The sequence below is a fragment of the Triturus cristatus genome, chromosome 4_2 (assembly GCF_964204655.1).
Source record: "Triturus cristatus chromosome 4_2, aTriCri1.1, whole genome shotgun sequence".
Taxonomy (NCBI): Eukaryota; Metazoa; Chordata; class Amphibia; order Caudata; family Salamandridae; genus Triturus; species Triturus cristatus.
This window is the reverse complement of record NC_140586.1, coordinates 255,965,349-255,988,562: the sequence shown is the minus strand read 5'-3', so window position 1 is coordinate 255,988,562 and position 23,214 is coordinate 255,965,349. Positions and strand designations below refer to the sequence as shown.

General features: G+C 45.9%; 1 long non-coding RNA gene across 1 annotated transcript in view; it reads left to right on the top strand.

Moving 5' to 3' along the window:
• Positions 1–23,214, top strand: part of LOC146833592 (uncharacterized) — a 156,509-nt gene that overhangs the window by 72,037 nt on the left and 61,258 nt on the right. Inside the window, exon 2 of the long non-coding RNA XR_014960254.1 lies at positions 6,474–6,580. This is a non-coding gene — a long non-coding RNA (uncharacterized LOC146833592). The remainder of the gene's footprint in view (positions 1–6,473; positions 6,581–23,214) is intronic.

Sequence of the window (23,214 nt, the reverse complement as noted above, 5' to 3'; positions counted from 1 at the left end):
ATCTGAGCTTAGTCTGCGCCGAGGGGCAGAAAACTCAAAAAGACATTTTCTGGGAATGGATTTCAGGAAGCCTTCGTCACTTATTGGTCTCTTATTGTTTCATTCATTTAGCATGGGGGAAATGGATCACCCCCACTTCAGCCATTGGCTAAGTTCTTTGTGAGTGGCAGCATTCTGCTCTTTCACAAGGAGCAGATATATGCTCAGTTATTCCCTTCAGTGCCCAGGACAAATGTAAGAATGTGTTTTTTTAGACCAAAAACATATTGTTGCTTTTAGTCAACATATTTTCTTTATACCTGCTAAGGCCTGCCAGCCCCTCCATTCCCCCAAAATACAGGATTCTTATTTTTTCTTTAAAAGACAAAATAAATCAAGCTTTGAGAAAGCCAAAAAGCTAGCAGGTAGTGCCAGACTGATTGTATTTGCCAAGGTTAATGACACATTTCTTTTGGAAGGACTATTCACTTCCAGCAAATACCACGAAAAAAGTATGTCTTCGTGGAAAAGGCATATGTCATCAAGAGAAAGGTGAGATGATAAGAACGAATGGGGTAAAACATTGAGGTGTAGGGGGAAATAATAAAAGTAATATTAAAAAAAGAGTAAAGTAGAAGGGTAGAAGACGTAAGCGTCTGAAAAAAGGAAGGGGAAGTAAAACAATAGAAGGGAGTAAAATAAGGAAAAGTAACATGTGGAGGGTGTATAGGGTGCTGAAAACCTTAATGGAGTAGGAGGAAGTAGTAAAAGTAAAAAATGAAAAAAAGGAGCGCAGCTGGATGGTAAACAATGCACGGTATTAAATAAAAGAAACAGGAACTAAAAGGGAGAGAAGTAGCAGAGCAGGAAGATACATGATGGGAAAATGTTAACGGGGAAGTAGTAAAAGGAATGAAAAAAAGAAATAAAAGAGGAGGGTAGAAGACATATGACTATTAAAAAAAAGAAAGGAAGATAAAAGAAAAGGAGGAAGTAAAAGTGGGACAGGTAATGGGGGAGAGTGCTTAGGATGGAGAAAACATAAATGGGATAAGCAGTAAATGTAAAAAAAGGAGTAAAGCTGAGGGTTCAAGACGTATGAGTATTAAAGAAAGGGCAGGGGAGGTTAGGGTCGTTAAGTGAGGATCCACTTAAAAAAAGAAGGTGGTTAAGAGTGGGTGAATCCCCCACTAGCCAATAAAAAAAAATAATAAGCAAATATTTCTTCAAAATGTTTTTCTCCAGCTTCATTTCGTTAAACTGAAGAAAAACATTAATAAAGAAATATATGTCACAAAGGTTTCGAAAAGAAAAATTCCTCAGAACCACTTATTAAAGTATGTGTTTCATCAGAAACATAAACAACAATTTTCTTCAATCTAGACTAGCATCCTTGATACAGGCTACTCGAAACTGCCTTTGTAAGTGTTGTTATCACTACAGTCAGCAAACAGCTTTGCCTGTATTGTGTCTGTCTGGCAGGCATCTTTTGTGTTTGACAAAGGTATATATTTGTAAGACAGAGGTAAGAAGTCTGCTATAGCAGCGTATTCATTGGATCTAAAGTTCCGTAGTTACATTAGCACAATTTGACATTTTCCAAAAGGCTCCTATTGCGGCTAATTTGATTGAGCTGTTAATGCATTTGCTCAGTCCTTTTACTTAACATAGCTTATGTCAAGGTATGTAGATGTGGAGTTAGGAATAGTAAATCTACACTTACGTGCGGTGGCAAAACAACAGCATCCAAGCCTTTGAGGTAAGAATGGGATATAGATCTTCTACCCAAAAGGTAAGTAGCACATCACAGGTTTAAGTGGGGTGCAGAAAACCCCTTGGCTCTGGTTCCACTGCACCTGCTTCATCATTGATAGCTACACCCCTGCTTCCCTACATACTTACAATGATATAATGGTTGTCAGTATTCTGCAGTCAATATTCTTTTACGTCAATCACTATGTACTGAATATTCTATATGCTCCCACCACCAAATACTTTGTGCTGATCACACACTGGGAAGCTGTGAGGGCTAGCATCTTTAAGAGTATCTCATTGGTGACTGCTGGCTGGCAGTCCTGCAGTATAATCGAAGAATCTTACCGAGACCTAGCATGTCCACCTTCTTCATTCACAGCAAAACATCTCCTAAGTGAGGACCAGCAAGCAGATCACAAAATAGAGTAGACAAGTACTCTACTTCCACAACCACGTCGTAACTGCACACACCGAAATCCCATAGGTGCCCAAATACCACTTGTCCCACATTAAGTTATAAAGATGTAAATTTTATTTGAAACCACCAATCAAACTACAGTTAAGGAAGATCCCAAAACAAAAAAAATTGTGACCACAGTGGAGGAAGGATTTGCTATGTGACATATTAGAAGATGGAGATAGGCAAGAAATGATCACCAGAGGTTCGGCCTGAAATGAAAAGTTAAATACCTTAAGAAAGTGAGGGCAGCAAGTTAGCATGCATGACTAGTGGCTGCTCCTCTACTAAGGCGGAGGAGTATCGCCCCACTGGTCTCAGAGCAGGAGAAAGAGAAAATAAACTGATAATAACCACAGGAAGGGGCATGGGGTCACAGGGGGAGGAGTGGTGACACACTCTAAATGGACATGAATGTTTGGCCGACTGTCTTGGGCCGGCCAAACAGTTATGCACACTTTGCATGTTCCGCACCAGCCTGCATTACACAACCTGGTGAGGAACATGCCAGGCTCCCATTTCCTGTCTGCGTGCCAAACCAGGATGCTAAGACCGATCACAACTGCATTGCAGCATTGTGATTGGCTTAGGGGAGGGAGTTTGTGTACTTCCTGCTTCTGCCGAAGCTGAGGAGAAGGCGGCGGGATGGGACTGAAGCGAAGGAGAGACATTGGCCGGCACCCCCGTTCCCTGTCAGCCGCCACTGTGCATGACACCAATCCAGTCTATGTACTATTGTCCCCATGAGTGAAACGTATGGTAAAAGTGTCTCCTCTTATTTTATGTATTAATAATCTTGTTAAAAATGGCACTGCTAAGGCAGTGAATAGGTGGCATGAGGAGATTCCTTGGCAGGCTGTCAACCTTGGATGGTCTGATCACGTGTGACTTCACGAACTCTTTAGTAATCTGACATGAAATCTGATAGAGTGGTCACTCACTTGGCTTCCATCTCCTTGAAATGGAATAGAAAGACTGAACCTGCCTTCTGCTTAATTCTGGGTTCAAGACATGGCTTGATTAGTAAAAAGAAAAGTTCAAGAACCCACGGTGTTTCTCAGGAGTCCTCTGCAGCTGGCACTTGTCATTGCTGCTGTATGGCAGTACCAATATTACATTTCTAACCATCCTATTCATACAAGTGTGACATTTGTGACTGTTCCAGGCTATCTCGAGCTGTATGCATGGTCTAAAAGCACTAGTTCTGTCACATGTTTAAAAGGATATGTGTTTGATACTCTTGCAGAAAACCACATCAGTCCAATAAACCTGTTGTTGAAAAGTATCTCAAATATTTCGAAATATGACATGTAACCAATTACCTGACAGATTACATATTAGTGTATAACCACTTAAGCTGTATAATACCCTTATCATTATTCCAAAACCAACATTTTAAACATAAGTTTCTTCAGTTTTCGTTACAAGATGTCCTTGCAACAGTACTTATAAGTTCTGTGTTTGTTTCTTAATAAAAGTTCCCACTTGTCTACATTGAAACTCGCTGTTGTTTACATTTATTGAGTCAAAGGTATTTTCCCAAATCGATGTCATATCTTTTTAAATTATTTGTCCATATCAAAAGGGTTTGGTACAGAAGTCTAAATATCGTCTGGCAAAATTATTTTGTAATAAATGCTGTTTACAAATGTATAGTCCCAGAAAATCGATACCGTATGGGGCGCTATTTTTTTAAACCATTTACACCATGATGTTTAGGTCAGACAATATTTCTGTTATCGGTATTCAGACACCCAACCCTTAAAACTCCTTAGTATCAAACATATGACACAAAGGTGTGGTCAGATATGGAGAGAAATTCAGGCCTGGGAACCTGACCAAGAAAAGTATGAAAATCTTTGCTCTAGATTCGGCAATCAATTCCAGTAGGTCTCTACAAGCAGACTTCGCAAATATCCCAATTGAGCTACAATGCCAGAAGAAGGTGTTTGGCTGTGCGACCAAACGCAGCACAGCCTGTTCACCACATTTGATAGCTTGATGCTGGAAAAAATACACAAAACCCAATTAGAAAGCTAATAAGAAAGACCAGGTGGCCAAGAAAAATACATCTACCACTACATCTGTCTTGCATACTCAAGTCAGGTGGTCTATAAGGCTGCACTCTAAAAGGAATATGTGTTACTTAAATACCAAGAATGAAGGAGATTGTGGTCATGGTTACAAGTATCTCATAGTTTGAGGCCTTTGAGTTACATCCCAACGGCAACTGTATCCCTTTGCGCTCCAAGGCACAGATGAGTACACAGGTTTCCCTCTAGGAACATTCAACTTGCGGGACTTCCACCAACGGAGCCACAGATTGAGCAGGACTTCCCAGCACGAATGCCTTGGTATTGGAAAGTCAAGCAAAAATACTGTGCACATTCTCCTAGAGTCCAAGAGTAGTAAGATCTTCCATAAGGAAACCTTGAGAATAGGGCAACCTGAAAATCCATCAGCATTACCTCTGACTATGGGTGACTGTTCCCCAGAAATTGCCCGGAAAGTAATGGCTTTTCTTGCAGCAACCCAGAAAATCAGATCTAGATAATTGCTGGCTTGACCACAACTCACATGAATTAGGTGTTTGCAATGATCTTACGTAGCTTATCTTTGGATCGAGTGGAGTGCTCTGAGTCTGGAAGACACTTCAGCACCAGAGAACCTTTTATTAGGGAGAAGGGCCATTTGCTTCCTTATCTTCTCTGTTTTAGGTCGAGCCTGGGCAGCACATCCGCTGCTCTGTGAGGCATGCTGTATTGGAGTATGCAGTTGAAGCCCCGCCCACTCTCCGCCCATATCTGCACTTGGCTTGTGGCAATGTCCTTCGTAAATGCTGGCTTCTGATTCGTTAATAGGCTTGGTAGTCCTTCCTTAGTACAGCCTTGTCTTCATTTGTAATCTCACACGAGGACGGGCCCTTTTAGTTTGGTTGTTACACAGTAGTCTTATTTAGTCTGTAAGCACTATTTTCTTTAGTGTGTTTCTACTAATGCAGGCACTACATGCTTTCCTGCAAAATTTAGTGTGCCATACGGTCTTTCACGGGGTGCCTTCACAAAAGAAACCATTTGTTTGTAAACTTGACAAACAAATGCTTTTTTTGTTAAAATAGCCCAATACCGCGCTTTCACTTTAATAGTTGGCGCGGACCTTTCTTGAGTTACAGCTCGTCTAAAGAAAGGGGCGTGGCCTCTATTAACGTGAAAGTGCAGCATGGGGCACTTTTAAACAACAAGCATTGGCAATGCAATAGGTCGCGCATTTTAGTAACTTTGACCTATTGGTATTGTAAATGACAATGCCTTTTATTATTGCAGGTTTTTTAAACACATAAATAAAAGGCATTATCATTTATCATTTACAACTCCAATAGCTCAAAATCTCGCAATTGCGAGACCTATTGCATTGCAAAAGCTTGTTGTATTTTACCACTGGGTTGTCATTATAACTCTGGGCCTGCAGTCATTTTCCTTAAACCTCGGTCTTACTGTAACAACAAAAATGAATCTTCTGCAAAATGAAAAGACAGAAATGTCAAAAAGTCGATGGCCGCAAAGACTTGAACATTAACTCTATTTCTAGTGCACTACCACACTTAGTTCAGGGATCTCAAATCTTATATCTTAACTTTTGTTTCTGTTTCAATACCACTCTTTTCTCATCACACTTCAGACCACAAGCATTAGTATCTCACTCTTGATAAACAATTTTGTGCCCCAATAAGTGTTTTTGATGTTTTGTTAGCAAAGGCCTAAAAGGCCTTATGGTTAATAAAAGTCAAAAAATTTCATTTGGGAATAAAAGATTGATTTTTAGTAATCTATTTCACAATTTTCGTTTACAACTGTTCATACTGGTTGAAGATTTCTTGACCACAAGAAATGATCATATCAATCCTGTTTGTGCTAGATGAGGGCAGACATCAACCCTAGAGTACCACCTGGTGGTGAAGCCAAGTTCCTGCATTTTGCTCGGAGCAGTAACATCTTTGCACTATTGCTGATTCTAGCATATCTGCTGGATTTCCATGCACTGTTTAGTTCCTGACATCATGTGAGAGTAAAACAACACAAACTAAGCAAATTAATTCAATTCATGTTCATGTCAGTGCCTTCCTACTTTTACACACCTGGATGCTTTACTTTATTGTGGCCTTTATCCGCAAGAGCAATAATTCATTTCTGTAAAAGTTTGTATAATGTTCATTTTGTAGAAGAGGCATCCTGTAGTAACAGAGTGAACCCAACCTAATCTCTAGTGTCCTTGCTCTTCCTAGGCATTGGTGGCTCAAGGACAAAAGAAGCCACTGAACTTGGAGAAGTCAAAAAATCCACTGCCTTGGTTGTGAAGGAGGAGGTTGAAACGTGCTATGAACTTTTCTAGGTAAGTTTTGCAGACAGGTATCATTGAACTCCTTTGAGCTATAACAAATGCCCTCATGCAGATGATGACCTTTCTGTTACCCAAAGTTGAATCCAACTGCCCAACCTCAACACAGCCAATGAAATAAAAGATGTATATCTTCCACTCATTCACTTTCCACTGCTATTCCATCACCATTATTAGAATTGGTGTCTGTGACCCCAGACTGAAACATCTGAGACTTTATAGGTCTGTTCTCATCTTCCTCCATTTGCCTAGGTGAAAGCAAACTAGTATGCCTCTGGAACGAGAGAAGGCCCGGAGCAGCCGCCAAAATTATGGATTTTAAACTATCCATCTTTTCGGGCTGATATGAATAGGACATGTGCGAGACAGAGCAAGACAGTGAATTTCCATGCATTAATGCACAGTCGGTGCAACATTACACAAAGTGACACCACCAGGGGCCGTAATACAAAATGCGGTGCATTTTCCTTGTTAGCGCCAGGCGCACCTGTCAAAAGGTGCGCTGAGCACTTGCAAGGAGAGTGCTCTGTATTAGATTGAATGCGTTACTCCCAGGACATCTGTGAACTCATGCAGCGCATTCAAGTGAAATATGGAGCGCCTTTGAAGCAGCCCCTCCATATTTCACTGTGCAGGCAGGTTGTCGCCTGCACAGTGAAACACGGAGTGGCTGCTTGCAGGCCTTGTGAATTGAGTGACTGCACCCGCCTGCAAGGGATGTGTAGGGGATCCATAGGACCCCCTTCATCCTTCCAGAGGGCTGCCATGAGGGGGTGCACTGACCGCTTCTTTGCCTTTTCGTTCACATCTATAATACGGCGCGGACACCGAGGCAAAGGGATTCCCTCATTTGCATGGGGCTACACCCCTATTCAAGTGAGGGAACGCCCTATCATGATAGCAATGACGCTATATGTGCCCGAGCACTATCTGTATTACAGAAAGGGCCGCACAAGCATCTCCGGCTCCCTTCTGTAATACCAAAGTGCCCCAAAGGCGTGCAGAGCGGGCGCAAATGCCTGCTGCATTGCCAGGGCACTTTGTATAATTTAGCCCCTGGTTGGACAAAATGTTGCTACTTATTAAATTCACAAATTTTGAGATTTGATCATATGAAATTTGCAAAATTCATGAAATTTTACATTATCCAGTTTTGCTCGTGAGAGAGTGGTTCGAGCAGAAAATATCCTCCTGGGAATATTTTCTACTGGAACTAGTCTCCCTTTGGTACGTCATGGAAATTTTTACATGATGATCAACCCTGGAGTCCAACATGATGCTAGGACATATTTTGTGCTAAACACACTTTTGCATAATTTCCCTTAATTTTTGCTAATTTTGTTGAAAATAATTACATGATTTTGCACACTCATAAACCCAAACCCCTCCCTCCTCCTAGAAAATGTTGTATGTTCCCTCTGAGGTTTCGCTATGTCACAGAAGAAGACATTAATTATAAGTGGAGGCTGCTGTGGTAGAAAACAAAATGAAGACGACCAGCCTGATGACACCAGTCTGACAGTTCTCCATATTCATGAAATATCACATCCTGAAATTTTTTTTAAAAAAAGGACTGAATGTAGTTCTTTAGGATAAAAGGCAGTGATCTTGGATCTTACATCGTAGGAATTCCAATCGTTTTGAAAAAGTTGTTGAAACGGATTGGAGGGAAGAGATTCTCTTGAACAAGTTTCCACAAGTTGTTTTTTGTCTCAATCACATTCATCTGGCTGAGCAAAGAGCTTCCTGTATGTAGCTACATTGCAGCCCTGAGAGAAAGAGTGAAAGAGAGATTATGATGGTGGAATTTACATAGAGCTGTAGCTTCCTTTGATGCTGGGAGAGAGAGTGTATGTGTGAGAAAGTTAAAAGAATTTAAGAGATGGGGTATTAGGCTGACCAGGTATCCCAGGATTGCCAGTACACTCCGGATTTTTCATGGTCTAACCCTGCAAATTTCACTAAATGTAGCAGATGTCACAGACACAGAAGGAGGTACATTTTTATGTGATCCAGTGCAGAATTAGTTAGCAACCCCTTGCAAAAAGCAATTTAGGTATCATCTTATACTGTGCATACAAATGCATTTAATTCCCCTTGTGCCATATTGTCTTTATTTTCTATTTTGATGTCAAATAAGTCACTGTGTTTCAGTTAATACACAATTGTAGTCCCACTTCTATGTTTGTGAAATGTCCTGTTTTTGTTGTTTAAAATACGGTAACCTTGGTGTGTGTGTTAGTGTGACAATGCTATATGTGTGTGTGAAACAAAAAGTATGTGAAAGTGTTTGAGATTGTGTGTCCATGGGAGATAGAGCAAGGCAGGGTTAATGAGATCAGGTATCAAGGATTTGCTGGGACAGTCTCAGTCTTTCGGTTTCACCTTCACAGTGCTTGCACTGTGCTTGTAAAATCTATTGTATTCAATATAAATCTTAAAAGGGACTTACATCCTGCCCTTCCTTTTCATTAATTTGTTTGCTTGCCACTTACTTTCGCCATTTTCTATTGGTTGTACCATACCATTTTCTGTTGTTCTCCTTGATCTTCATCTTATCAGTGTCCCGAGGCTGAAGTTTTCCTTTCTATCTGCTTGAAATTCTTTGTTATATTAATTACAATCGAGCACGCTGCTTTTTTCAGGTTACGTTTTGGCGACTATGCTGCTTACAAAACTTTAATGTAACAGTTCTTTGGTGCAAGTTCTTCGTATATTTTTATATTTGCAGGCACTTGAAGAATAAGTGATTTACGTACATGATGTTGAGCCAATGCCGAGACCCGAACCTGGTTTCCCAGGTCTAAAGTCGGCAGCTCTGGCTGCAATACCACATCCTCTTCCCTCTCTCCGGGCCTTGCTTTTTTCAGCTGTCTGAATGGAGGGCGCTTTATGCGAATCAAACAGAGGTGTAGCAATTATGCCAAATGCCATAAATACACTCCGTAACACCTCATAATAGGACGCCCATTCATTTAAGTGGATTTGCAATTTACCAAACCAATTGACTAACAAGTAAACATTATTTTATTTTCAATTACACTAAGGCATTTATAACATCTGTCCTCAAGTCTAGACTTCTACAACTTGAGGTTTTGGCATCATGTGAATTTGGGAAAAGTAGTTTACAGCTTTGTCCCCTTTCGAAATGCACTTGTGCGAGCAGCATCGATCAGCAAAGGCTTTTTCTTCTTGCTTCCCCTGTATTGTCTTTGCTTCCTCATCATTGGTGCTTGTACTCCTCTCTCACTGACCCCTCCATGGCCTCTGTTCCTCCTCCTTCCAGGACAAAACTCAACCCTTTTGGCAGATTTGCTTTCAGCAGCGGAAGCATCTTGCTGGAAGTGCCAAAAAGAGGCTGCTTTACACCTTTATCATGCAGCGCTCCTTTGAGCCAAATCACACCTCTTTCAAAATGCTTACTGTTCACCTAGTCCCCCGAGCTGTTAAACAGTGCTAAAGATGAGATACTGCTGATAAACTCCACAAACAGACATTTGTTGTTTAACCCCTTCGCCGCGGCCCAAATTTTGCCGCGGCGCTTGGGGGGTTTGGGGGCAGCGCGGCGCCGCCATGCTCGTGACGGAACCACTCCGTCATGAGCCACGGGCGCGCTGTGCTCATGACGGAGTGGTTCCGTCACGACTCCGCCCACTCGCGCTAATCGCCCGCACAGACGGGGAATCAGCGCCGCGTGGGCGGAGCGGCTGCCAACGGCCGCAGCATGACGGAACCACTCCGTCATGAGCACACGGCGCCCGTGGCTCATGACGGAGTGGTTCCGTCATGAGCAGGGAAGGGGTTAAAAAACACAGTTTACAGCCTGCAGCAAGTAGTTTGATTTCACCACATTTTCTGTGGTTTGTCGTGTGAGGGAGGGCTAATTGTTATGCATTTATAATAAGTTAAATTCTCATGCTTGCAGTTTAGTAAAATGTACTTTGTGCTTTACATGAGCACCAGTTACATTTCACATTCACTTGTTGTAGTCGCAAGGACATTAAATGATTTGCTCCAGAATCACAGCACGTTGAGCCAATGCCGAGACTTGAACCACAGTCCCCAAGTCCGAAGTCAGCAGCTCTGACTGCTACACCATATCCTCTTGTCATCTCTTAAGTGTGTTTTCTGGGACAGAGTCAAGAGTACAGAATTCCCTCCAGAAGCTCACCTAACACTCAGCCTCTTAACTTGTGTTGCTTGTTTGCTTTTCTTAACATGCACGCCTTATTAGTGCATCTGCAGGCCATATCTCTCGTCCTCTTGTCTTGCCGCCTCTTCCCAGGTCACCCTCATTTTATTTATTTCTGTTTCCACAGATACAGCTCTCATATTTTTTACATAATTTGCTCCCATCCAATATTCTTATCTCTGGGTCTTTTTAATAGTTCTCCTTCAGACTACAGGGATGTCCAGAGGCACACAAAGGACCCCGTGGCATGACTCAGCATTTATAGCTGCAAGATGTCTTTCCAGTCAGACCAAGGCGCTGCAAGGGACACACGGGGCAGTCTCACCTAATCTCGGTGCCCTGCATCATCTGCATTCACACTGTACTTATCGGGAACATGTTTTATTTCTCTGTCTTCTCCCATTTACCTTAGCTCCCCGCTTTATAATTCCACTAGTAACAGCACAATATATTGTTTTTCAAAAATAAAAAAAACTCACTCTTTCGCCAATTGATAGAACGGCATGAAAGTATTCTACATACAAACAAACTATAATATCATAATATACATTAAAACAGCACTTAATAAAATATGTACAGATAAAAACTGTAATACGGTTAAAAAGTGAAGCAGAATTGGAAACAGTTTAATTTCTTATGTTGCAAAGACTGCTTGCGTTTTTTTATAGCGCCTTGGATAAACAAGGCCAAACCATAGCAAGTAAAGGGGTCAGACGGCTGTTTTTAAAAGTATAATGCTGGTCGACATTGCCTCACACTGTAACTACGTAAAATTGGACGGATGACCCTCTTCCTCTCCTCGCAATAAAAGTTACAGAAGGATAACAAGTGGAGGTCACATTGAGCTGACGAAGAGTCGCAAAGCAAGGGCAAACAGACAACGCATTCATGGAATGAGTATTTGTAGGATAGCCAAGCTTTAGGGGAATGTTATTCAATCGAAATCTCACTACCAGAAATCTGTGATAAGTATTTGTCACAAATAATAGATAATTAAGTTCAGATCTATTTATTTTTGGTTCTTGGTGATATTGTTTAACCCTTATTTTACAAAAATTGGCTTCCCATCTCATATTCCTCTGTTTTTCAATTAAACGGTTTTGCAGTTCTGTCCTGGAAATGGAGGTGCGAGTAATTGGGTCATCAAATATGTTGGACAAGCCAAAGGTATAGAGGCTATGCTTGACAGATTGCAACCATTTTATTTTCCGAGACCTGTTGAGCTTCAGGCAATCAAATAGAATGTCTTGCGTTAGCTTCAATGTTTCCCTCCTCCTGAGTGCCACAAGGGGGGGGGGGGGAGTGAATCTGGTCCGTGATGAAGGGAACATCCAGTTTGATATGGATGTTTTTAAGAGGAACAAGATTAAGGAGCACCAATCAGGCATTTCCAAAATGTATTCTCAATTTGTTGTAGACTAGATATAGGAATGAAACCCCACACTGGTGCTCCATAAGTTGCCAAGGATATTGTTTTTGCTTCGTATATCTTTTTTATGGTTTCTATCGGTTTAGACCCTAATTTCTTAATGAAGTTAACATTCTCCCCTAAGCTTCTTTCTATCAATGGCCTCTATTGGCCACCATGTTTTCCCATGTATTTTTGGAGTCAAGCAGTACCCCCAGGTAGCAGAATGATTCTACCTCCTCCAATTTCCTCCCTTCAAAATTCCAAGTAGGTTGGTTTCTTAATCTTGCTCCTGCCACGAGCTCAAATGACTCAGTTTCATTTACTTTGAGGTCCAGGTTATTCATAAACTTTACATAAGTGTCTACGAGCGTCTGCAGCGCGTTGCCGGTCCAAGCCAGCAATACCGTGTCATCTGCGTATAACATGAGAGGAATGGGAGCAGAATTAACAACAGGGACATCGCTAGTGGACCCCACCAATGCGGCTTCCATGCCATTCGTGTAGAGAGAGAATAGGAAGGGCGCAAATACGCATCCTTGCCTGACGCCACGAGTGAGTGGGAAGTGTCTAGAACACTCCCCCTCTCCCCCCGTGGCTGAGGAGTACAACTCCCAAATAAAGTTAATTATTGTTTAATCTACTCCCATGTCTTTCATTATTCACCAAGAGGTCCATAAAGGCCATATAAAGGTGGCCCTCTTTTGCTGCTGTATATTTAGCAATCAATACATTTAGATTGAGGCACTGGTCCACAGTACCTTTATTTTTCTAAAACCGTACTGTGTTTGAATTAGTATCTTGTTTTCTTGAGCCCAGTCCTCTAACCTATTTAGTAGGAGACGGCCCATTAATTTTGCTGTATTGTCTAACAGCGATATTGGTCAATAGTAATTCGCCAATGCTTTATTTCCCTTTTTAAAGATTGATATGATCACTGACCTTTTCCAAGAAGGGGGGACATTAGATTGTGAAATGGCATTTAAAACATTAGTAAGTAACGGTGCCCAAAGCTCATGGTTCAGTAAAAAGAAGTCTATCGGCACACCATCTGGTCCAGCTGCCCTAAATCTACTACATTGGTTCAGTGCATTTTGCATTTCGTCCAGGGCAAAATATAATTTAGTTACCTCTTGGCGAGTCGGACAGCATGATGTTATTATTATTTTATTATTATTATTATTTGTTTTTATTAGGCGCAAAACGGATCATCTTCATGGGGATCTCTCGGCGCCACAATATCAGACAAGGCAGAGCAGAGACTGCTGATTAGTGACAGAACAGCCAGGTTTTGAAAAGTTTTTTAAACTGCCAGAGATTAGAACATGTACGGATGTTATCTGGCAATTTGTTTCAATGAGAGGGGGCGAGTTACGAGAAAGAACGGCCACCCATTCTGACTCTATTAATTCTTAAGGGGCACAGTAGCCGTCGATCACTTGATCTCAATTGGCGAGAGGGGATATACGGTTTTAGCTTCTTCCTCAGGTTAGCTGGACCCTTCTCCTGGAGTGTTTTGAATACCAGACATAGAAGCTTAAACACTGCTCTTTTCCTGATGGGCAGCCATTGAAGCCGTCGTAGGAGGGGTTCCGAAGGGGTTTGAGCAGGCTGATTAAGGGCTAGATGCGCGGCTGGATTCTGCACAACCTGCAGCCTGGATAATAGATCTTCCCTGATCCCTACCAGTAGGGAGTTTCCATAATCTAGTCTGCTCACTAGAAGTGCCTGTATAAGGGATTTTCTTGCTGAGAGAGGAATCCAGGGAAAGATCTTTCTAAGCATTCGCATCAGGCCAAAGCATGTGCCAGAGATGCTTTTTACGTGTTCTTCCATGGAGAGTCTGTCATCAATTAGAACATCCACATTTTTCACCCATTTTTCTCCTAGCTCGGATGGCCACCAGTCTGAGGACCAGAGATACCCTCCTTTCCCAAACAGCAGAATCTCGGTTTTATTGGTGTTAAGCTGTAGGAAATTCGCAGTCATCCATGCTGCCGTTTTTAACATTCAGTTTTTGGAATTTTTCTCTGGTCGATGTGGGATCCATATCAGTAGTAAATATCAATTGAGGATCGTCCGCGTACTAGATGGTGTCAAAGCCACAAGATCTAATGATAGTGGCCAGGGAAGACACATAGATTTTGAATAAAGTGGGGCTTAAGATGGAGCCCTGTGGGACCCCTTTGTCTACAGCCGTGGTCTGCGATATAAACAAATCTATTTGGACTCATTGTGTTCTGTCAGCCAGGAAGCTTTCCAGCCATTTTAATGCCGTTCCGCGGACACCAATCTCTCGTAGCCTGGACACTAGGATTAGATGAGAGATGGTGTCTAACGCTGCTGGCAGATCAAGGAGAATCAGCATAGTTGCTGTCCCTTTGCCTAAGGCCAGCCTAATCGTATCCGTTACTTAAGTTAGCGCGGATTCGGTGCTATACGACGTGTGAAAACCTGACTGGGAAGAATCAAGTGTGTTGTTCTGTTCAAGATATTCAGTTAACTGTTTGTTAATCAAAGCTTCCATAACTTTAGAAAAAAAAGGAAGAAGAGAGATGGGTCTATAGTTTTGCAGATCCAAAGTGTCGGCCAGGTTTTTTTTAATAAGGGTTTTTTAATAAGGGTCTTGTTTGAGCCTTCTTCCATTTCTGAGGGAAGGTGGCAGTGGCTAAAGATAGATTACAGACTTCAGTAATCGGAGCCGCAAGGGCCGGGGCGAGAGCTGAGATGAGAAAAGGAGGGGCCAGGTCTAGAGGGGAGCCAGATTTTATAGGTGCTAACAAAGACTGGACTTGCTCCGACGTGATGGCATTGAAAGCCTCCAATGGGGCTTTCAACGCATCTCTCTGGGGAGAGATGGGATCTTCAGGATTGTGTGATCCCACGCTGAGTTCCCCCTCTTGCTAAAAATGCTATAGATTTAATCAATCTTTAGCTTAAAGTGATTAGCAAGATCATCACATAACTTTTGAGTTGACGGAAGAGAATGATTATTAACCCTTGGGTTGGTGAACTCTTTAAGGATCTTGAACAGCTCTTTGGAGGAGTTTTTAGCTTCGCTAATTCTAGACCCTAGGTGAGATCTTCTAGCTGTGTTACAGTAGTTTAAGTATGCTCTGTGAGCTGTTCTATAGGCTAGTTTATCCAACTCCTGTTTTGATTTTCTCCATTTTCTTTCCCTTTTTCTGCATGCGGCTTTTTCTTTCTTGAGGCCATCGGTATACCTTGGAGCTGGGGCTAACTTTTCCCAGATCTTGCCTACTTTACATGGGGCAATAATGTCCAGAGCCTTAGTCACCGAGGCCTCCAGCGTTTCCAGTGCCGCATCACTACCCACACAGTCCCGAAGTACTGGGGCAGTGAATGCGGGGGTGAATGAGGCTAGGGTCACCTTCCTCCAAGGCTTCCGAGAACCCCAGAGATACTGAGGTTTGTTGATAGGCTTAGGGATTTCCAGCGAGAATTTTAGGGCAAAATGATCTGTCCAGGTTAGAGCTATATGGGGTTCCACTACTAGATCCTGAAAGTTCGAAAAGATGGTATCCAACGTATGTCCCGCTATATGAGTGGGTCTGAATACTTTAGAAGAGAGACCAAGAGATTCCATAGCTGCTATCAGGCATACGGAATCTGGGTCGGAAGCAATGTCTAAATGGTGGTTGAAATCTCCTACTAGTAGGAAGTTGTCTGACTGCAAGGTGAGAGGTGCAAGGGATTCCAATAGTGAGGTACAAAAAGCTTTTTGTTTTCACCTGGGGGGTGGTAAACCACAGCTCCCGACCACTTTGGGCCATGTGCCAGCTCCAGTTTAAATGCCTTCAGCACCAGCCTTGGGGTAGAGATTGCGTCCAAGAGTTTGATGTATAGAGGTAAGTGAGTAGCAATGGCCAGGCCTCCCCCTTCTTCCCCACTCTATCAAGTCTAGAGACTCTGTACTCTTCTGGAAGGGCAATGGCCAAAGCTGGAGCGGCCAGTTTATGCAACCAAGTTTCCGTGAAGAAACAGATGTCTGGTTTGAGGGAATCTAGTAGAGCCCAGATTTCAGCCGCGTGTTTAGGAATAGACCTTGCGTTGAAGTACAGACCCTTTAAATTGTATGATTTCCCTCCCTTCTCATGTGTCACCTTACTGGATGCATGATTATTTGAATCTTGAGAGATTGTGGGGTAGGAGTGAGGAGAAGCAGCCACCGGAGAAGGGGGTGCCAGAGACCGATTGCAGTAAGAACACTTGCCAAAGAAAGGGCCACTGCACAATGATATTTTCCCCATACACCATGTGCTTTTGGTCTCATTGAATAGGTGTGAGCGGGCATTTTGAGCTACCTCTTAAGAGCGGGGAGCAGCCTCTCTGGCAGCTGGCAGTGTTCAGGGGCGGATGGGCGCAGACGGGCTTGCCTTAGGCGCACCTAAGGCGCACCCGCTGCTCGCGTCCGTGTGTGGGCTTAGTTTATGTATGAGGGCCAAAGCCCGTGCAAGAAGCAAAGTGAACAACTAGAGCGTCAACTGCTCAAAAGATGGCGGCAGTCGACGGACTAATCGACCACCAACAGGGTTGCCTCTCTCCACTCAATCGTTCTACTGATGAGACCGTGGTGGACCAGAGAGTCTCCTTAAAGTAATAAAGTGCCCCAAGGTAAGCAACACGAGTAAGAGAATATCACACGGCAATCAGCAATAAACATAAAAATGGTAAAATAATGATTGGACAAGGTAAAATCATGCACGAATGTTCAGAGTGCAGAGGGCGAGGTTGTTGCAGAGTCCTCCCCTTCTATGCCAAATACCCCCATGAAGTGGCTTACCCAGTCAATTCCTGTTACATGCTGATCTAGGGAGATAACTGTGTCATCTTTAAGAAACAGGGCATTGATTATGAGCTAGAAATCCTTACTATTTTTTATCGTAGCTGCTTTTGTTTATCCCATGCTTCTTCTTTTAGGGCCCTTAATCTATTGTCTCTCTCAGCTGTGTAAATGGAGCGTAACACTTTTACCAGCCCGATATCTTCTGCTTTTCTCAATTTACAAGTCATAACACTTTAATGGAGTTTCAGTAACTTATACTGCACAACTACTCAGCAATCTACAACTTACATTAAAAAAACTGCTTATTATTAATCACATAGGCAAAACCTATTGCATTTACCAATACTTGTTCATCATCTGTTCCTGAAGATTTAGCTAAATTTAGCATATGTCCCTTTTGTTTTAGAGGGTTGACTGAACACAAAGGCAAGCACACTTTTATATGTTCTAATGCAGGCTTTGTCTGAAGCTTTTTTCAGAAATCTATATAAACAGAGATAATACTTAACATAAAAGTTAAATTTGATTTATTTGCCTTGCATTGTCCTTTATGTTATTCGGTGCCTCTCATCCCATGAGAAATTGTAGTCCTACTTTAAGGATTGTGAAATGTCCCTTATTTTGTTTTCAAACTCTGGTCATCATAGACAGTGTGTTTGTGTGACAGTCTACATGTGTGAGTAAGTGTGTGAATTTGTGAGAATGCTGCAGGATGTGTGGAAGATGTAGATAGAATCTGATTGCATAGTGAGTGGACAGCAGTGTGTGTGAGAGTGTGATAGGTTGCCAAAGAAAGTGTGTTGTTTATGTGATCAAAGTTATATTTGTGTGACATTATTTGTGTGGAGGGAGTGTGCACCTCGGTGTTAAAGAGTTAATGTGGGAGAGGCTGAGGGAAATAGTATATGTGGAAAACAGTTTGTGTGGCATAGTTGTATGTGTGAGAGAGCGTGAGAGCCTGCGTGTGTGATAGCCTTTTTATGTGGCATATTATATAAGTGTGTGTGCTTGATAACCTTACTGTGACATTATTTTGGTACGAGGGAGCGTGTGTGTGCGAATGTGTTTGTATATGTGTGCCTGTGCGTGTTTATGAAAAATCACAGGCCATGAAGTTTTCTAAATAGACATGAGTACTTTAGAGAGGAGAATTGTTCTTTCTGAATCTTGTGTAAAAAACAGTGGATATTATGCATCTCTTCAAGCAGCCTCAGTGGTTTCTGGGACAATTCTGTGCTCATTTCAGAGTCCGGCTGTCTGAAATCTTGGATTACAGGTGAAGGGGAGGAAATGAAGGGTTCGAGGCTGTAATTTCTCTTTCTGCAGTGACATGAGAGCATCGGGTGCAGACAGGCAAATTAGCCATGCAGCTGGTTGGGAGTCCGGGAACTAGACCGGCAAAGTCCAGCAAGGAACTAGCAGTCCCCATCTGTTGAAGAAAAAATCGCTCCTCTCCTTCCATTTTGCTGCCCTCTCTCCTCTCCTCTGTAACTTCCCTCTTTCGGTGCCAGCTCCTCACCACCCAGCTGCGATTCTTCCTGTCTTGCCTCTTCCTTTCCTGATTCCACTTTCTATGTTTTCTTGCCCTGCTGAGTAAAAATGAATCCCAGCCAATTCACATCAACTCCCAATAAACAGAAAGGAAGTATTTGAGGTGATATTTTAAAAAATTTTTTTGAAGAGGGTAGGACCTCATGCCCTGCCATATCAGTTCCCTTTTTCTTAGTATAAGTGCATCTCTACAATGCCAACTTGTGAAAAAAATCTCCATTGTTTGAGGGGGGTGTAGAATGGGGGCAGGCCTAGTGTAATAAGGCGCCGGCAACATAAGGGACACAGCAGTTAGGGTTACTAGTGTGGGCCAAAGACCACGAGCTGTCTTGAGCCCGTTTATTTATACCTTCGGGCGTGCCCGCCCTCCGGGTGCGTGGATGCGTGTCCTGCGTAGCGGAACGGGCCGGGTGGCTCCGTTACCACATCCCTCCAATCTTTCAGATATCGAGATCACTCGCTACGGAACAGTTCGGCTCTCTTGCGCACACCACGCAAAGTCCCTCAGTCTCTGATTAGGGGCCGGATTCGGCCGGAGGCCATACTGCTGGCTCCGGGGGACGTCTCCTCGTCCGGTCCCACAGGTTCCTTTTCCACTGGGTACCCCCGCACCTTCGGAGGACCCGTTCTCCCGTTCTTCCACGCCAGACGGTGGGGGCGTGCTCCGCTGTGGGCTCGCTTGCCCTCCGGACGAGCTACCCCCTTCTCCGGCATCCAGTTCCTCCTCCTGCGGGTCAGTCTCTCGTGGGGCCGTGGTGACTTGCTTGAACCAGGAGGTGTTTCGGGTCACTACTCGTGTTCCTCTCTGGACCGACACCATGGTGCCCTGCACCCTGACTACCTCCCACACTTCCGGTTCAAACGGGGTGCGATACTTCCAGTTTGGATAACGGTCCTTCATGATGACCTTGTCCCCCACCCGGAGACTCCTCGCCTGGGCCCTCCGAGCCCGACTGGCGTTCTCATTGGAGGTCCGCCTCCTGTCCTGAGCCGCACCTTGGTCCAGCGGCCGAGGCTGCCACGCCTGACTCGCCGGGATGTTGTCTCTGGGGGCCTTCCTGAATACGAGGTGCGCAGGCGCGCACCGAGTGGTACAGTGAGGTGTCCGGCGGTACGCACTGAGGAACTGTGATAGGCATTGATCCGCATCTTCCCCTTGGTCCACTCCTATCTTCAGTGCCCGGTTCATCGTGCGCATGAACCGCTCTACCTCTCCGTTGGCCTGGGGCCATTGCGGGGTGATCTTCCGGTGCCGGACTCCTCGGGCTGCCAGGTATTCTTGGAACTCTCTTGCCTGAAAGGGCGGCCCATTGTCCGACCGGACTTCCTCGGGCAGGCCCATCATGGCGAATATGCGGTCCAGCGCCGCTCTCACCTGGCTGAATGCTGTGGAGGACACCACTTCCACCACCGGGAATTTGGAGTGCGAGTCCACTACCACCAAGGTGTGTCGCCCATCTGGGAAAGATCCGAAGTCCACACACAGCTTGGACCAGGGTTCTAGACACGGGTCTTCCGTGATCACCGGATGTGGTGCCGGCTCGCCCCCCGTGATGTTACACGAGTGACAGTTGCGGACGACTTCCTCTACCATGGCATCCATCCGAGGAAACCACACTTTGCTCCGTAGCCTGGCCTTGGTCTTGGAGACGCCTTGATGCCCTTGGTGAGCCAGGCGAACCACCTCTCCTTGGAGACTCCTCGGAATGACGAGCGAGGCCCCTCTCATGACCACTCCCTGTGGCCCCTCGCTGAGCTCACTCTGCGCCTTCCACACCTGTTGCCGAAAAGCTCTCTCGTCTTCAGTGAGGGCTTGCACCCCGTCCAGGATGTTCCGCCAATTGCGGTTCACCAGCGTTTGCTTCACCTTGATGAGGCACTCGTCCAACTCCGTGGCTTTGCCAATGTCCTCCAGCGTGAGTGCCACCGGGCACGCCGCTTGTGACACCATCCGGACAAACTCTTCCGTGCAGCTCGCATCCGACGGATCTGGACCCGATTGGGCTGGGCCCGGGTGTCTTGACAGAAAGTCAGCAGGGTTATTGGCCCCGGGTCGGAAGACTACCTCGAACCGGTAGGCTTGCAGCTGGACTGCCCATCTCTCGATCCGTGGTGGGCCCAGTCGTGCGGTGCCAGCGAAGAGCGGGACAAGGGGCTTGTGGTCGGTGACCACCCGGAAGTCGTGACCATACAGGTAGAGGTGAAAATGCTGGCAGGCCCACTTGATGGCCAGCGCCTCTCGCTCGATTTGCGCATACCGCATTTCGGTGGCCGTCAGGGCCCTGCTGGCATATGCGGTGGGGACCCACTCCCGCGCTTCCGTCTCCTGCATCAGGACTGCACCCAGCCCGACGGGGCTCGCATCCACTACCACCTCTGTTTGCCTATGTGGTCTGAAATACGCCATGACCTTGTCGTCGATGAGCGCGTCCTTGACCGCCTGGAATGCTAGATCTTCCTTCGCTGCCCAGGTCCAGGGCTGGCCGCTCTTCGTGAGGAGTCGGAGTGGCTCCGACAAGGACGCGAGATTAGGGATAAACCGTCCGCAGTAGGTTGCCATCCCTAGAAAACTCCTGACCTCGGTGGCAGCTCGGATCGCTTCCGCCTTCTTCGGATCGACTCTCAACCCTTCCCTGGAGAAGACGTAGCCAAAGAACTCGACCGACTCCTGGTAGAAGGAGCACTTGGCCTCGTGCAGGGTAAGGCCACTGTCCGCCAGCCGCTGCAGTGTGTCTCGAAGATGCCGGTGATGCTCTTCCAAAGTCTTTGAGAATACCAGTATATCGTCGCTCAAGTTGATGACTCCCTGGAGTCCAGAGAGAGTTTCCCGTATGGCATTCTGGAACACCTCCGCAGCTGACGAGATCCCGAAACTCAGCCGCTTGTACCTCCGTAGGCCAACGTGGGTGGAGAAAGTGGTGATGTTGCGGCTGTCCGGGTGGAGCTCTAGCTGATGGTATCCTGCATTGAGATCCAGTTTTGTGAACCACTGGGCGCCGTTGAGGTCGGCCACAATATCATCCATGGTGGGTGTGAGGTGTCTTTCGCGCTTCACTGCCTTGTTCGGGAGGCGCATGTCGACGCACAAGCGGATGGCGCCTGACTGCTTGGGTTTGGGCGCCACAACGAGGGGGGACACCCACGGGGTGGGGCCGACACCTTTTCGATCACCCCCAGGTCCTCCAACTTCTTCAACTCCTCCTTCACTCGTGGTCTCAGGAGGAATGGTATCCTCCGATGCCGGAGCGCCATGGGCCGGACCGTAGGGTCCACGTGCAGTTTGAACTGTTTCCCGCGCAGGCATCCAAGACCTCGGAACAGCATGGGGAAGTCCTTCAACATCTCCCTGGCGTGCAGGTCGTGCACCTGGTTCGCGAAGAACACCAGCGCCAGATCTTCGGCGGTGTGACAGCTCAGCAGGGTGCCCCGCTTTCCTTCCGCCACGTGGAACGTCGTGGCCAGTTTTCTGCCGTCACTAACGACTTCAACTTCGATCACCCCTCGCAGGGACAGTGGCTTGTCGCTGTCATATGTGAAGATTTGGGCCTTGGAGGGTCGCAGGGGTGGTCGTGGCGACAGTCTCTCGTACTGGCAGCTATCCATTTCGTTCACCGACGCCCCAGTGTCAATGAGAGCGCTCACCGGAGACCCGGCCACCGTGATTTCACACATGGGCGGCGGCCTGCGCCTCGTGCCTTCTCTGCCAACAAACGAGACGAAGAACACTTCGTCATCCTCCGCCTCGCCCTCGAATTCCCGCTTGGTGTTGTCTCCTTGGGCGGTGGATTCCTCCAACGTCAGTTCAGTTGGCGCACACTCGCCGCTGCACCTCGCGTGCCCCCAGCACCGCTTCGCACTCTTCCGCCTCTACAGACCTTCGCGAAATGGTTCACCCGTCCACACTTCAGACACGTCTGTCCTCTCGCGATGCACCTTCCGCCTGGTGGGTGGTCTAGGCCGCAGTTACCGCAGGCGTCCCTCTGCGGAGCCCTCGTGGCTCCGCGCTGCTGGGTCGGTCGCCTCTGCAGTACATCCACTCTCTCCTCCTTGACTGCAGGCGCTTTCGGGCCGCAGCCGGCCGGTTGAGGGCCGCTTCCAGCGCGTGCATTGGATAGCTCGTGGTACCGGCCCAGAATCAAGATCTCGTCAAGGGAGATGCCCGGCTGCCGTAGGATGAGGCGCCGCAGTGGGACCGACCGGCAACCCTGGATGAGCTGCGCCCGAATCTCTGCTCTCTGGTCCGGTAGCGTGCACGATAGCGAGAGTTTGCGAAGGCGGGCATAGAAGACGTCGATGGTTTCCGTTTCTTCTTGTCGCGCCTGGCGGAGCTTGAACCACTCGAAGTCGGGGTTAGTCTGGGGGTCAAAGTGACGATTTAGGGCCCTTATAGCACCCGCATAGTCGTTGGCGTTCCCTCTGTCTGGTAGGGTCTCGAAGAGGTCGTACAGCTCCTCGCCACCATAGCACATGAGGAGAGATCTCTTAACTGTTTCATCCGTTTCTCGCACCCCAACAAAGTAGTGCTCCAACCGTCCGATCCATGAGCGCCATCGCACTGCCGCCGTAGAGGGGTCCGAAAGCTCGCTAAACGGAGGTAGCGGGGCTACTGCGCCATGTCCAGGCGCGGCGGGCGCTGGCTGCGCGGCCCGCTGCGGTGGCGGTTGCGGGGT